The sequence below is a fragment of the Haemaphysalis longicornis genome, unplaced genomic scaffold, assembly GCF_048455015.1.
Source record: "Haemaphysalis longicornis isolate Haplotype H1 unplaced genomic scaffold, Haemaphysalis longicornis Haplotype H1 scaffold_10, whole genome shotgun sequence".
NCBI classification, from domain to species: domain Eukaryota; kingdom Metazoa; phylum Arthropoda; class Arachnida; order Ixodida; family Ixodidae; genus Haemaphysalis; species Haemaphysalis longicornis.
Genome location: NW_027526204.1, coordinates 50,425,777 through 50,440,080, shown reverse-complemented (window position 1 = coordinate 50,440,080; position 14,304 = coordinate 50,425,777). Strand labels below are relative to the sequence as shown.

Here is a 14,304-nt window from a genome sequence, read left to right as displayed (position 1 = left end):
GACATACTGCATTCCACATGAATGGTTGTCACTCCTTATCTAACGTCAGCCACCATTGCTTGCTAAAATTAGATTGCTTGCCGGCGCTGTTTGCTGATCTGTATTATCTTTATAGAAGTATGCAGCTTCTCTGCTGTTGTTGCAAAAAGAGTGACTACGCGACAGTGTGTATCCTTGAACGGCAACACTCCTCATCTCTTTTAAGGCATGTAGAATGTCAAAGTTAGGTCGTCTACCATGAAAGCAAAAACGAAATCAATTTTGAACAAGGTCAAAAAGCCCCAGCAAAACTAAATATATATGAACCTTTAGCTCCTATATTTCATCAATTAAACTGCTTTTGCAGCCCTGAAGCATAAACATTTGCTTTTTTCTCGATCTTGAGAGGTAACAAAACATTTCTCCGCATATATTCGGTGTCGACGATTGAAACCTTTATTGTCAGTAAGCGAACGTCATTGTCACCAATGAGCATGTTTACTTGTGCTATTTATACAATGATAAACGTTCGCACACTCGTCAAATTATCCGGTTCATTCTACAGACCATCCGCATCCTCCTCACTCAAACGTTCTTCTATCCATCTTTTGCCTTCAGTGAGGCCTGCGAGATTCCGCCCTGTCCATGCGCATTAAATATAGGCCTAATAACAATGGCGTCACCTTCAGCGAAAGCTGACTACTAAATGCTCTGCAACTTTCAAAGAGATTGTTTCATTAACGCGTAGTTACTAGAAGTTGGAGAAAATCACGAGGCAAAAGGTAATGATTGATCCTACGATGCAGTTTGATGCATTATTTGAGAAGGGAACTGTCACTGAAGTGTTCGTCCTTCGACCCCTAAAAATTTTAGGACCTTAGCTTTCGCTGTAAGACACCCTGTTAAAAGTATTTCCTTGACATTACTTTAAAATCTCAAACAGATGATAAATGATAATATAAAATAATTCCTTGATAAAAACCGTCCAACCTGCATAGTTTCATGTAGTTTTGCTAATACATAAATATTTTGTTCTACTTCGGACTGGCCCTATATAGCTTTTAGGACAATTTCTATTAAAGATGTATTTGTCAGGGCAGGTTGAAGGATGCGGACGCGTTAACAACTAAAACCGCCCTTTTTAGCGAAAATTGACGTCGCTAGTTGTCATTCAGTTTTTTTTTTCGTCTGTTCTTTCTGAGAAAATGGGCCAACACGCCAAAAATATCCAAAAACATAGCCTCCGGTGCGTTATGCAGTGATCTGTAGTGACTGTTGCAGGCCTCTTGCCTTATCGCGGAAATAGAACCTCCAGCGATGTTTGATCAGTATGGTCAATCAGGTTGCATTGATGTGCAAACTAACCAGGATACAATGACCCACCCTTTCATTTTTAGACCAGTTACGGTTGTGCTTGTCGACTTACAAGGTGTGAAGGGTTCCTTCTCGTCAAAAGAAACCATGGTTCTCTCAAGGCGCAACACAAAGCTAACAAAAGTCAATACCGCATCAACCGATCTCGACTCAACGGTTGTGCGGGTTCCTAAACTTTTTCCAACTACTGCTCATCATCCTTGGAACCCAAGTAAAGGCCTAAGAATCGCTGCATCGGTGAACATTAAATGCTACGTTCAAACATTCAAATATCTTTTTCTTCTTTCACCCATCGTTTTTATGGTTTCTTTTTCTTCCACCTCTACGAATGCTAGCCAGACTTGTTTATATGCGCTGGTTCTGCAATAAACCACTTTGTGAGCGTTACTGCTTGTCCTGCTTACACCTGGGCATCTGTTTATAACTGCGGTTGTTTCCTGTGCGACTATGAACTAACCCGCCCAAACCTTTTACCTTTCAAAAAAACGAATTACCTGGGCAAATCAACTGTAGCTCTTACAAAAATTAATGTGTGGTCGAGTCAATAAGCAGCCTATGTCCAGAAGGGAGTAGCCGGTGTACGTCCTGTGTGTATCTGTGTTGAAATTTTGTCACAGACTATCATCGTCCTTCAAATGTCCTTCGTTGTTCGTTCCTCTATGTGTCTGCTCTATCTCCCAAAGAACCAAAAACAAACATTCATTGTGTGTCCCCTTTATCTCCCGAAGACAATAGCCCACGTTCTTATGATGCGCGCTTCCTGAAATGTAATTGAGCCACCAAATATAAGCGTCGTCCTAGCAGCCGTCTTGTTTCCGTCGTCAATGTTTAACGCAGGCTTCCACCTTCAAGTGCATTCGCCTGCTGTCAAATAGCACCTTCCAACAGCCAGGTGCCCATGGTTAATCCTAGGCTGCTATACAGTCACTGGATGGTGCTGCAGGTGCTTCTGTAAGAGCAAGCTGATAAAAATAACATAAAGCACAAACAGTTCTTGCAAACATCAGGATACTAGTCAGGTTGGCCGCATAAGTGCTACGGCCGGGTGCCACACCACGCGTCTTCACGTCATCTTCATCCTTTACGGGTTTGTCTCGACCATGAACACACTAAAACCTGTATTGACAAACATATTGATCGCGCATAAAGGGGCTTACATGCACATGTTTCTCGACGATTATCTTGTTAGTAGCTTAAACTAAGGAGGTTGATGTCGTACAGAACTGAACCAGGTATCCTGAAAGAAAAGGTGCAGGGATGATTTCAAGAATTACCAGCCAAGCAAAAAGTCACCTGAAAAAAAAAACCGGCGCTGCTTCTTCATCAAACAGGTTTCCTAGGAGTAGCCTACTTTCTAAACTATCAGCAGAATGGCGTATTTGTGTAGTTTACTGAAGTTGTAGCCATACGGCATATTATACGTCGGAGGCTGTGCGTCGTCGTGTTGGTACTTCAATTATACCCCGCTAGACTGCTCCGTAGCAATACTACCTATGGAACCTATACAATAAATTGATTGCTGAGATGATTGGCATCCAATACGAAATTCTGTAAAGAGGCAACTTGACAAGGAATAAAATATTGTTCAGATTCAAGGCCTTTCTATGAGGGGAATTCATACAGGCTCTGGAGAACATTAGACCGCTGAGAATATTGCAGAGGCACTGTGGTAACAAGGCAATACCGAGAGAGAGAAGGAAACAAAAAAGCACGAACGAGGCAACACAAGGCATTTATCTGTTACCACTGCTGTGGCTCGTGTTTACGTGTTTTATGATACGTATAAAGGCCGCAGGTTTATTACACGTGCGTTTGGAAAATAGTGCTTGTATTTTCAACTATTTTGCCCTACTTCTCTTGCGTAACAAAAACAAAATGGTAGGAATTCAGAAAACGCACAACGCTATGAACTGCCCAACCTCTAGGTCGTCTCCGGACTTTTTATTTTTTAGTATTGGAAAACGAGGTCGACCATAAAAAGGGTAAAGAGGCAAGGCGTACGGTCCACCCCCACCCCCATCATTGAATTCTGTTATTATAGCTAAATGCAAATATACGTTCATTTTTTGTGTCTTCCGATGCACCGAATCCAGTAATCTCTCCCGATGTTTTGCGGCAGCGCCCGATTCATGTCGAAAGGATGCGGCAGCTTTGAAGCATCGACGCGTGCGCGTTCAAATTTGGGGACCACGATCCCTTGACTTGCTTCTTGCGTTTCTTTGAGGGACCAAATGGAAGCGCCCTTGTTTAGAGTTTGGTACTCCTCGTTGAAATTGGGGAATAAAATGTTGGATTAACTTTCCTTAACGTGCATAATTACTCTTGTGACGGCGACACCACGGCTGAGAAGCAACCTTTGGTCACTCTCTATGATAGCGTCGATGTCAGGAACAGCAACATCATAGTAGACGGCGATCATCAAACTTGCGCGGGGTGGCAGGGTGACGTGATCGTCGGTGATCCTTGTGGCATCACGGTGATTGGGATTCGGTTGCGGCGTAGTGGATTGATCGGAGGAAAAAGTTATTGACTTTGTCTGCAGATCAATTATTGCGCCCTTGTTCATCAGAAAGTCCATTCGGAAAAATACGTCGCGGGAGCAGTTGGGCAAAATGACGACGTCAGCAGGTTACATGGGGCCGCCTATGGTGATGCGTGAAGTGCACGTTCCATTTGGCGTTACAATATGGCATCCTGCTGTGCTTATATGCGGACCGTCCCATCTTGTAGTAACGTTCTTCCGCTTAGAGACTAATGACTCGCTCATTACCGAGTAGTCAGCTCCCGGGTTGATAAGGGTGACTACGTCACAGCCGTAAACGGACAACTGGACGTTGAACGCCGCCTTCCTCCAGTTCCAGGTGCGTCGGGGCGTCAAATCTAGGCCTGTGCGTGTTGACGGTCAGGCACTGTGCGTCGTCGTTGTCGTTGCCTTCTCAGCAGCCGTCTCGGTCATGTTCGGTGCGCCCCGAGCCGCGTAGCTGTCACCATGTTCGGGTGTCTTGTCAGGAATCTGTCAGTCCGTCGGGATGAGGGCTTGTCGTTCGTCATGGTCTTCGGCACGCCCTTGCGTGGTTGGAGGGTTTTCATTTTTCCGCCGCTGTGAAACTTCACCTCCAGAGGTTGCTGCCTTTAGTTTCCCACGCGTGGGATGGAGGACCTTCCACGTGAGAACTCACCATTGCTACGGTGGTTCGGCGGCTGGTATGAGTGGTCCGACGGCTAACGGTTGAAAAGGGGTGGTATACGGCTGGTGTTGGACAGGTATTCTTCGATCTCCCATGGGCGCTGGCCGGTTCGGGGGCGGGGTGCGTCGACGGAGAACCCTTGCAAGCCGAGCCTCTTGTAGGGGCAGCGACGGTAGCTGTGGTGGGCCTCTATGGAGTGGTAGCACAGCGGACGATTGTCGGACGTTCGCCACACGTCGGTCTTCTTGGAGCGAAGGGTTGCACCGCAGGTGGTCGCTCCGGCGACACGGGACGGCGGTACGGACCCTCGTGACCATAGGGCGCACGTGGGTGAGGGCGACGAACAGCAGCCGGGTAGGTCATTGCTTGCGGCTCGCGAGGTGCTACTGGTGTCGTTGAAGTTCCCAGCGCTTGCTTCACTTCTTCTCTCATGACATCGGTAAGGGAAGCGACGTGTGGTTGCGGCGGTTTTGGGAGCAGTTTCCGCAGCTCCTCTCTTACTATTTTGCGGATAGTCTTGTGTAGGCTATCTGCGGGAATGAGCGAGCTGTCGATGCGAGTCGCATTGGCCGTGCCAACGAAGTTCCTGTCATACTGCTTAGCACGAATTTCGAGGGCTTTCTCACAGGTGCTGGCTTCGCTCACAAGCTCGGCGACGGTTTGGGCGGGTTTCGGACAAGTCCAGCAAACAGTTTCTTTTTTACACCCTGCTATAGGAAGCGCAACTTCTTTTCTTCCGTCATTTCAGGGTCCGCGTGGCGAAATAGCTCCTTTATGTCCTCAACGAACATCACGACTCCTTCGTTGGGGCGTTGCGTGCGCGTTTACAACAAAAGGGCGGCTCGTTATTTCCGGAAGACGGTAGCGGATGTTTTGAGGAAGTCGCCCTTAAAGCGAGTCCCGTCGGTTAGAGAGCTTTCACGGTTTTCAAACGACGTTCGGGGCGTAACTTCTCCCTTAAAGCGAGCCCCTCGGTTAGAGAGCTTTCACGGTTTTCAAACGACGTTCGGGGCGTAACTTCTAAATAGAAGAAAACCTGGCGGAAAGTTTATTGGGCATCCCGCCTACTAAAGTTGCGGACGGGTTCCACTGACTCCAACGAGTCCCCAAAGTATTCTCCGGGGGATCCGCGGACCGATGAGGTTCCAGGGGCTGTTTCACGACTAGGGCAAGAATATAGGCGCTGGTAATGGTGCCTGCGTTAATCATGGTGGTTTTCACGTCGTCTTCTTTCTTCACGTTACCTGGAAGCAGTCCAACCTCTGACCTTGCGGTTGGCGACGGAAACGAGTGGGGCTCGGTTGTCGGCTTGGCGAGGCCTTAAAGTGCATCTTCCCAGCACCTCTACCACAAGTTATGCAGCCAAAGATGATGCAATCATCTTGAACGAAAAACACCTTTATTGGAGTGAACTTGTGCTCCCCTAACAACTCGAAAAGTACACAGGTGGCGAAGCAGCAGTAAAAGAGTGACTTGCGTCGGCGAGCGTCGGAGGGTCGAAATAAAGCCGCGGCGTCGGCTCTCCAGGCTTTTATCTTTCGGCGCGAGTGTTTCTCCAACCGTCGATTTACATATAGAACAAAGGAGATTATTCTAAGCTGTTCAGATTAGTTCGGAATGCTCTCCCAATCAGAAGAGATAACACATGCGTCATAGAAAGAATGAATGAAACACGCGCTTCCCTTGGTACACAGACAACACAGACCGGCACAGCCAGGTGGTAAAAGCAAAACATAAATAAACAAACCCAAAGCACGATTCGCGTCAATATTTTGTTACAAGCGCCGGGCCATACCTTGCAACATTGTCTTCTTGTCTTAAGGAAAGCACGCATTTTTTTCTAAGCCGCACAGGCAGTGTTGATAGGGAAAGATTTTTTGCTTTTGCGACCCAATGCTAGCCTTTTTCGTGTTTTTTGAGAATATTCTCTTTTTAATTAAACTGATTGCCAAATAAACATGGTGGCAATAAATTCACCAACACTCGCCTCCGCCGGACTTTTTACTGATTGCTCCTTCAACATTTATTGTTTTTAAGTTTATTCCGAAGCACAGGTTTCTCGAATAAATTATATTTCTACAAAACTGCTACATTTTTAGTACCTATGTAACGATATTTCAAACAAAGTCTCATAGACCAACCAAAACCACCCTGACCATTTTCTCTAATTGCTTAGTTCCATTCAACAATTTGGACCATAATTAGCTGCACTGACTAGCTTAGGGCATTCTTGCCCGACTTGCCCTCAAAAGTACAACGGGTAATCAGACTCATCAACTTTAATAAAGACTAAATAAAAGGGCACGCGAAACACCCCTCTCAATGAAAAGCACGTATTGCCTTTAATGTTCCGAAGTAGATTGCCTAAACTTTATTCCTGTGTGCCTTGAATTTTTTGCTTTTGTAATCCATAACATGACTGGCAGGGAAGTCTATAAAGCTAGTTCATATGTAATTTGCGGCGAAATGGAATCCTCCACGCGCTTCTTGTGGCTACCCTACCAACTACCTATTTGACGAAGTTGTAACATTTATTTCATTTTGTAAGAACATCGCCCTGAATAAACATTGATTGATTGTAGGGTTTAACACGCCATAATTTTTGCCCATCTGCGCATTGTTCTTTTTTTTGTATATCACTGTGAAGGAACCACAAGGGTGCCCCGATGGTTTTAAATACGTTTTCATGTTATCTCAGGAGTCACAATGGCTATTTGAACGCACTTCATAGCCGTAATAAACTCTTTGTTAACTTACAGATTGTGCAGAACAGACAGAAAAGAAGTCACCCAGTTTCTTTAGTCGTGCAAGCCATACAACTTTCGTGTAACGTACCTGGCACTGCCAAAATTGGTTCAAGTAGTAAAGGGGCTAAAAATGCGATGTCACAGCACATTGAAATACTGGCTCTGACAAGACGCATAATTTTTTCCATAGGTGGAAGAAATGTTCAGCTTCAGTTGCTCCAGTCTTAAAAATAAGGGCATGCATGACAAATCACTACAAGATTTTCAGTAAAAAGTGCTGTGGGACTAGTTGGTGCAGTAGAAATTATGAAAATTGCACTAAATGGACAAACAGAAGAAGGAAGACCCACAATGCGCATTGTCTGCCCTCCTTCCTTTCTTTGTCCATTTATCGCAATTTTCCTAATTCATAAAAGTGTCAGTCATTCTTGAAGACAGCAGGAACAACTTCAAATGAGTTACCCGGCATTATATTAAAAAAACTATGTCAGTTAAAGATCGATAAATGTGGTACAAAAGTGTGGCCCTATATTTCGTCGGCGCCACCACATTCTCAGAACCAGAGGGTGCGAGAGGTAGCAACAGCTATAAAAATCTCTTGCAGGCAAATGCCGAACGTTTCAGCGGGCCAATACCACAAACAGGTAGGAAAGTTGCCATTCCAACTGAGAGGAAAGTTCACACAGAATCACTAACGAGCAGACGTGCAAGCCTACACCTTGTTTATTCTCTGGAAGAGCATTTACATTACGCACTTTGGGAGAATATTTTACAACAGGGTTGTCCCGAAGCACCACTTCCTATATTTCAATAGGCAGTACTTGTTTGAGAGGCAAAGGAAAGCCTGAGTAACATTTTACAAGAGCCGTAGAAATTGAAATGGAAGGCGGTATTTTTTATCATTGCCCAAAGACACTCATGAACAGCAGGTGCTCCCTGATACTTTTTTCATAGAAATTAAGGGGCCCAGCATTCGGCGATTGACGAATTTACTAACACCAGCTTTCCTGGTTTGAAATGTATGTCTCGAAATGTTGCTGTATCGCTGCCTATACCACTAAATATGGGGACAAAGAGCGCATCACGGGGCTCTCTTCTCACCGCTGCATAGATCTGAGGAGTTCCAGGAGAAGATGCTGCTCGTAAATTAATATAACGATTATTAAAATCAAATAAATAATGTTGAATCTTCATAGAACCTGTTCCGCGAGCCCAACGTACTGGAATACTAACTGGTACCAGAGAATAATACTTATACGTACTATTACGAATTCATTATGATACTCATAGGCCATGGACAAAATCATCTCACATAGAAGCTTGTTATAGGAGGCCCAGAAAACCAAAACAGTTCCATTTTCGGACTACGCCCTGACGCTACAAATGAGGGATGAGGTATACAGTAGGTGAAGAATGAGCTTTATTTTATAGTACCATGGGAACTTTCAAGCAAGCCGAAAGAAACTGGTGCTTGCTTTGTTGTTTTCAGAAGCGAAACACAAATATAAATATATAAATTCAGTGAGAAGTTTAATTATGCAGTTGAGTTTCAATACTTACTTCGGTTCAAGAACAACACGGCTGGCCTAACTCTGGACACGTTGGTGTTTTTCCTGTATACATTTTTAAAATTTTTCTCCTCAGTCTTGTGGCCTTTAATATTGTAGGCAAGAAAATATTTTTAGCGCTGATTTTAAAACATCCCGTTTGCTGTTTGTTGATTGGTCCGACATACATTCAAAAAGAACACTTTGGCAATTGTGACATCACAAGCAATCAAACAAAGTGTGCAGTATCAACTAGATTCTGCGCAGCTAGAATAAAACGGCACCACAATATAAAACAGCTAACGGCTGAGCCCTCGAAAATGTTGGGAATCGCTCAAGTGGCTCCGGTTTGTGTTACTATTCAAAAGCGGTCGCAACCGTCTTTATTCTGGGAGAGAGAGAATAAACTTTCTTTATTGAGAAAAAAAAATTAAAATGGAGTCTTCGGGGTGGCTTCCCTAGTCCAGGACGCCTTTAGCTCGGGCCGCGTCCACAGCCCTCTCGACCAGCTGACGCTGATCCTCGAGGGTGGAGCTGGCCAAGGCTCTCTCCCAAAGCTCATGGGTGGGATAGGGATTGGGGCGGGGAAGCGGAGCTTGGTCGCAGCCTCCTACAATATGATAGAGTGTCCCGGGGGCCTCGCAGAAGCGGCACTGCGGGGGGAAACAGGTAGGGGCCAAAATGTGACTTCTGGTGGGGTGGGGGAAAGTATTCGTTTGAAGGGCACGTAGGAGTCGCTCCAGATCTCTGGGGAGTTGTTTGTGCGCTGGGGGGTAATGCTGTCGCTCTAGTCGGTAGTGTAGCGTGATTTCTCGGTACGTGACCATCGGGTGCATGCGCTCAGGCTCACTTCCGGCAACAGCGGCTCGGCGGGATAGCTCTCGAGCCAGGAGATGGGCGGTCTCGTTGCCAGGAACGTCGAGATGAGCGGGGGCCCAGATGATCTTGATGGAACGGTTTGGGGGGCGTTGTGCAAGAATCTTGATGGTTGTGCGGTGGATTCTTCCGTTAGCGAAATTTCGGCGCGCCTGCTGCGAGTCCGTGATGACGACAGTAGCTGTGGTTTGACTCACGGCGAGGGCGACTGCCGCTTCCTCCGCTTGCAATAGGTTGTGGTGTGGTATAGTGAGACTGGTGTGGTGGTGTTTCTTCATGACTACAACAGCGGTTGTGGCCTGAATCCCGGGGTATGTGGCAGCATCCGTGTAGGCAGTGTCGGATTCGTTTCCGTATCGCCTCGAAATGGCTCTCGCTCTGGCCTCTCGTCTCGCCGCGTGGTGCACAGGGTTCATGTTGCGCGGTAGAGGGGGAACAATGAGGCATTGACGGATTGTGTGTGGTATGCTTCTTAGGTCAGGAGGTGAGTGTTGAAGTGGGACTGAAAGTCCCAGGCGGGAGAGAATGGCTCTGCCCGCTTCTGTGGCTCCCAGTCGCACTCTTTGGCTCGAGAGGTGGGCCTCGATTAATTCTTCTGTGGTGTTATGAATTCCAAGCTGGAGATGTCGGTCTGTGGAGGTGCTTGCTGGGAGTCCGATGGCTTGCTTGTAGGCTTTCCGGATTATCGTATCTACTTTCTTGAGTTCTCCCGCGGACAGAAGAGCATACGGTATAGCGTAGGTGATCCGGGATATTATGAACGCTTGGACTAGTCGAAGCGTGTCTGCCTCCCCCATACCTCGCGTTTTGGAGGCAATGCGTCTGATCATGTGGGTTACTTGTTCTGTGGTGTGTTTTAACTTGTTGATTAGAATGGAGGATGTGTGGTCTGCTTGAAATGTCATGCCCAGGATCTTGATGTGTTGAGAGGGGCTGATGGTATGGCCGTCCATGCAGATTTTGATCGTCGGAGATCCAGGTGGTTGGTTTTTTTGGCGGGAGACCAGTAGCAGTTCAGACTTCTGGGGGCACAACTAAGACCGCACGATTGGGCGTAGTGGTTCACTACGTCTGCCGCCATTTGCAAACGGTTCTCAATCTCCCCTATCGATCCAGTGGACGACCAGATGGTAATGTCGTCCGCATATAGGCCGTGCCGGATACCCGGTATGTCGTTTAGGAGAGAAGGAAGGCCGAGCAGGGCGATGTTAAACAGCAGGGGGGATAGGACTGCCCTCTGAGGTGTGCCGCGCCCACCCACAGAGAAAAGATCAGTGGCGTGGTTCCCGACCTTGAAGATGGCTTGCCTGGTGGTGAGGAAGTCTCGGACGTACTGGTATGTTCTTGCACCACAGCCAAGGAAGTTGAGTCGAAGCAAGATGGCGGTGTGCTTCACATGGTCAAATGCGCCCTTTAAGTCTAGTGCCAAAATGGCAGTAGGAGAATTTCGCGTGGCATGTGCCATTACCTCCTCTTTAATTTGAAGTAGGATATCTTGCGTGGAAAGATTACGGCGGAAGCCTACCATAGTCCCAGGAAGCTTTCCTGTGTCTTCTAGGTATGTTTGAAGCCGGTTGAGGACAATATGTTCCAGGAGCTTCCCCACGCAGGACGTGAGGGAAATGGGGCGTAAATTTTCTATGCTAGGTGGCTTTCCCGGCTTCGGTATTAGGCGGACCTCTGCCGTTTTCCATTCAGCTGGGAGAACACCAGCCCGCCATATCTGGTTGAGGTAGGAGGTGAGATCTAATAGAGATTGATCATCCAAGTTGACCAGAACTTTGTTCGAAATTTGATCCATGCCCGGTGCCGTGTGGCTTCGAAGACCGCCAAACGGCTGCCGCAACCTCGTGTAAATGGATGTCCTCGTCGAGTAGGGGGTTAGGGCTACCGGTGCATGGCGGGAGCGGTTCTGACGGGTGAGTGGGGAGGTAGCGATCCCGGAGGCTATTGAGGAGATCTGCCATAATCCCGGGGTGTTGTTGAATGATTCCGGTCATGTGGTTTTGTGATTCCGCCTTGCTGTTGGCCGGATTGATGAGGAAGCGAAGCAGTTTCCAGGTTTTGCGGGTGCTCAATGTACCCCTTAGCCCGTCGCAAAGCGTGAGCCAATTCTCTCGGCAGAGCATAGCTGCGTATTGCGCTGCGTCGGCCGTGAGCTGTGCGATCCGCTTCTTAAGCTTGCGGTTATGCTTTTGTTTCTTCCACCGTTTTAAGAGGCTGCGGCGGGCCTCCCACATGTGGAGAAGCCGAGCGTCGATGCACGGGGTGGTAGTTGTGGTTTGTAGTTGTTTGGTGTGTTCCTGCACGTCTTGGCGGAGTTGTGCGATCCAGTCTTGTATGGACAGTGGGGTGCGGGAAACTCCGGGTTGGTTTCGTTGTCCTCGGACCTCTCTCAGCTTGGCCCCATCCGTGAGGCGGGCGGTTCCTATTGTGGCCTGATAGTCTTCTCCGTATATGGTGGTGGCCAGGATGGCGTGACCACTGCCCAGGTACTCACCTAAGTGGGACCAGCGGGCACGGGGGACAAATTTGGTCAAGGTGAGGTCAGGGGTAGTGTCCCTGGTGACGCTGTTGCCTATTCTTGTGCTTTGCTGGGGGTCCGTTAGCAGGGTTACATCTTGATCAATAATAAATGCGTGCAGCGCTCTGCCCCTTGGGTTGGTGTAAGTATATCCCCAGACGGGGTGGGCTGCGTTGAAGTCGCCCACTACTAGCAGCGGATGGTTGGCCGCCATGTGGGCAGCTTGCTCTATTACTTCCTTCAGGGCGTGGGGAGAGCTCTTCGGTCTGCAGTAGATGTTGAGCAGAAAAAGGGTGCGTTTTCTCTTAACCGCTTTCGGAATTAGCTCGAGCAGTATTCCTAAGGGTTCTTACTGTTGAAGGGGGTGTTGAATAGCGACAAGTCGCTTGCTGATAAGGGTGTGAAGACTATTGCCTTTTTCTGTGCTGTATGTGATGAAGCCGGGAAGGCGGACCTGGGTGTTAGTCTCTTGAAGCGCGATAAATTCGGGTGGGGTAGATGATGCCGAAAGGTACTGGGTGAGTGAACCGTGCTTATTCTTGAATCCTCTACAGTTCCACTGCCAGACAGTGAGTTTCTGTTGGGTGTTCGGTTGCCTACTGCATCGTTGTGCTGCCATCCTGGGGGAAAAGAGGGGTGACTTGGTGAGGGTCAGCCATTTGGGAGGTTTGGTTGCTGTGCCACTGCTGAGGAGCCACGAGCGGAAGCATATGTTCCTCTAGCTTGACTATGCGTGCCGTCACTCTTACATCGAATTGCAACATGCGGTCGGTCAAGTACTTTTCTAGAGTAGCCTGAATAGATTCGGTAGATCGTGTTATTAATTCTTCTATCTGCTGGAGGGTCGGTATGGAAGGTGTGGGTTGCGCGTTCTGGGGATGGTTGGGATGCTGCTCTTTCGGCGGGATTGGGGGTTTTTCAGCCCGTTTGCGTTTTTCGGGTGGGGAAGACTGGGTGCTGGCTTTTGCAATGCTGCGTGTGCTAAGGAACTCCTCCCGCATCGCAGATAATTCTGCTCTGAGAGATGCAAGTTCAGCTTTTAGAATAGCATTTTCCTCTAGTAGGCGGGCATTCTGCGCCTGCACCTGTGTTATTTCAGGGTGGTGAAGGGGGGGCTGAGCTTTGGGAGAGGCGGCCTTTGCCCAGCTCACCTGAGATGGTGACGTAGTCGTCTGCGATGCTCCGATTCCCCTCGTGGTGCTTCGTGGCCTTGTTTTGGAGGCATGCTTGGATCGGGATAAGGAGCGACGTCCTGATTCCTTTCCGCTTTTGGTCGGTGCCTGGGAACTGTCTCGCCTGTTCCGGGATTGGGACCGGGAGTTTGGAGTCCTTTTGCGAGCATCCACGGACAGTGAGCGGGAACTCCTGGGGTTCGTGGGTGGGCCTCCTCCCTTTCTGCGGTTGATCGGTGGTAGGAACCTCTTGGGACATGGCTTGCTTGCCGTTGTATGGGCGCCTCCGCAGAGAGTACACTGGGGGCGGCACTCGTGCTGGTCCGAAGTCAGTTGAACGCCGCAATTCTTGCACTTGGGCGTTGATGGGGGGTGCGGGCACACGTCTGCTCTGTGGCCGGTCTTGTGGCACACGTGACAGTGGGCGACCGTGCGCTTGTAGAGGTAGCACCTCGTCTCTACCCCACCGACATAGACCATAAAGGGCACTTTCTTCCCCATAAATGTTATGACGATGGTTGTAGACTTTCCTAACCTGCGGCATGTGAGTGGTTCGAATCCTGGAGCTGAGATGGCTTTCATTATTTCGTCGGGCGTTGCTTCGAAGTGGATGTTATGGATCACGCCTTTGCATGAATTATCCGGGGAGACCCCATATGATGAAACTTCAAAGGTGCCATTTCCAATTATGAGTTTTTCTATCTTGCTCAGTGCCGCGGCAGTGTCTGGGGAAAGGGTGCTCACGATGAGGATGTTCTGATTTTCGTCAATGCGGGCTCTGATTGTTGTGCCTTCGGGCTGGAGATTCGCCTCATGCAAGATGCAATCTGAGAGGGCCAAGATTTCCTTGCATTCCCTCACCAAAAAAAATAAAATATTGGGGGCCTCTTCACTAAT

General features: G+C 48.1%; 1 long non-coding RNA gene across 1 annotated transcript in view; it reads left to right on the top strand.

The window, feature by feature from the left end:
• The window catches only part of LOC144158513 (uncharacterized), a 114,782-nt gene that overhangs the window by 57,028 nt on the left and 43,450 nt on the right, over nucleotides 1–14,304 (top strand). The gene's annotated exons all lie outside the window — the stretch shown is intronic.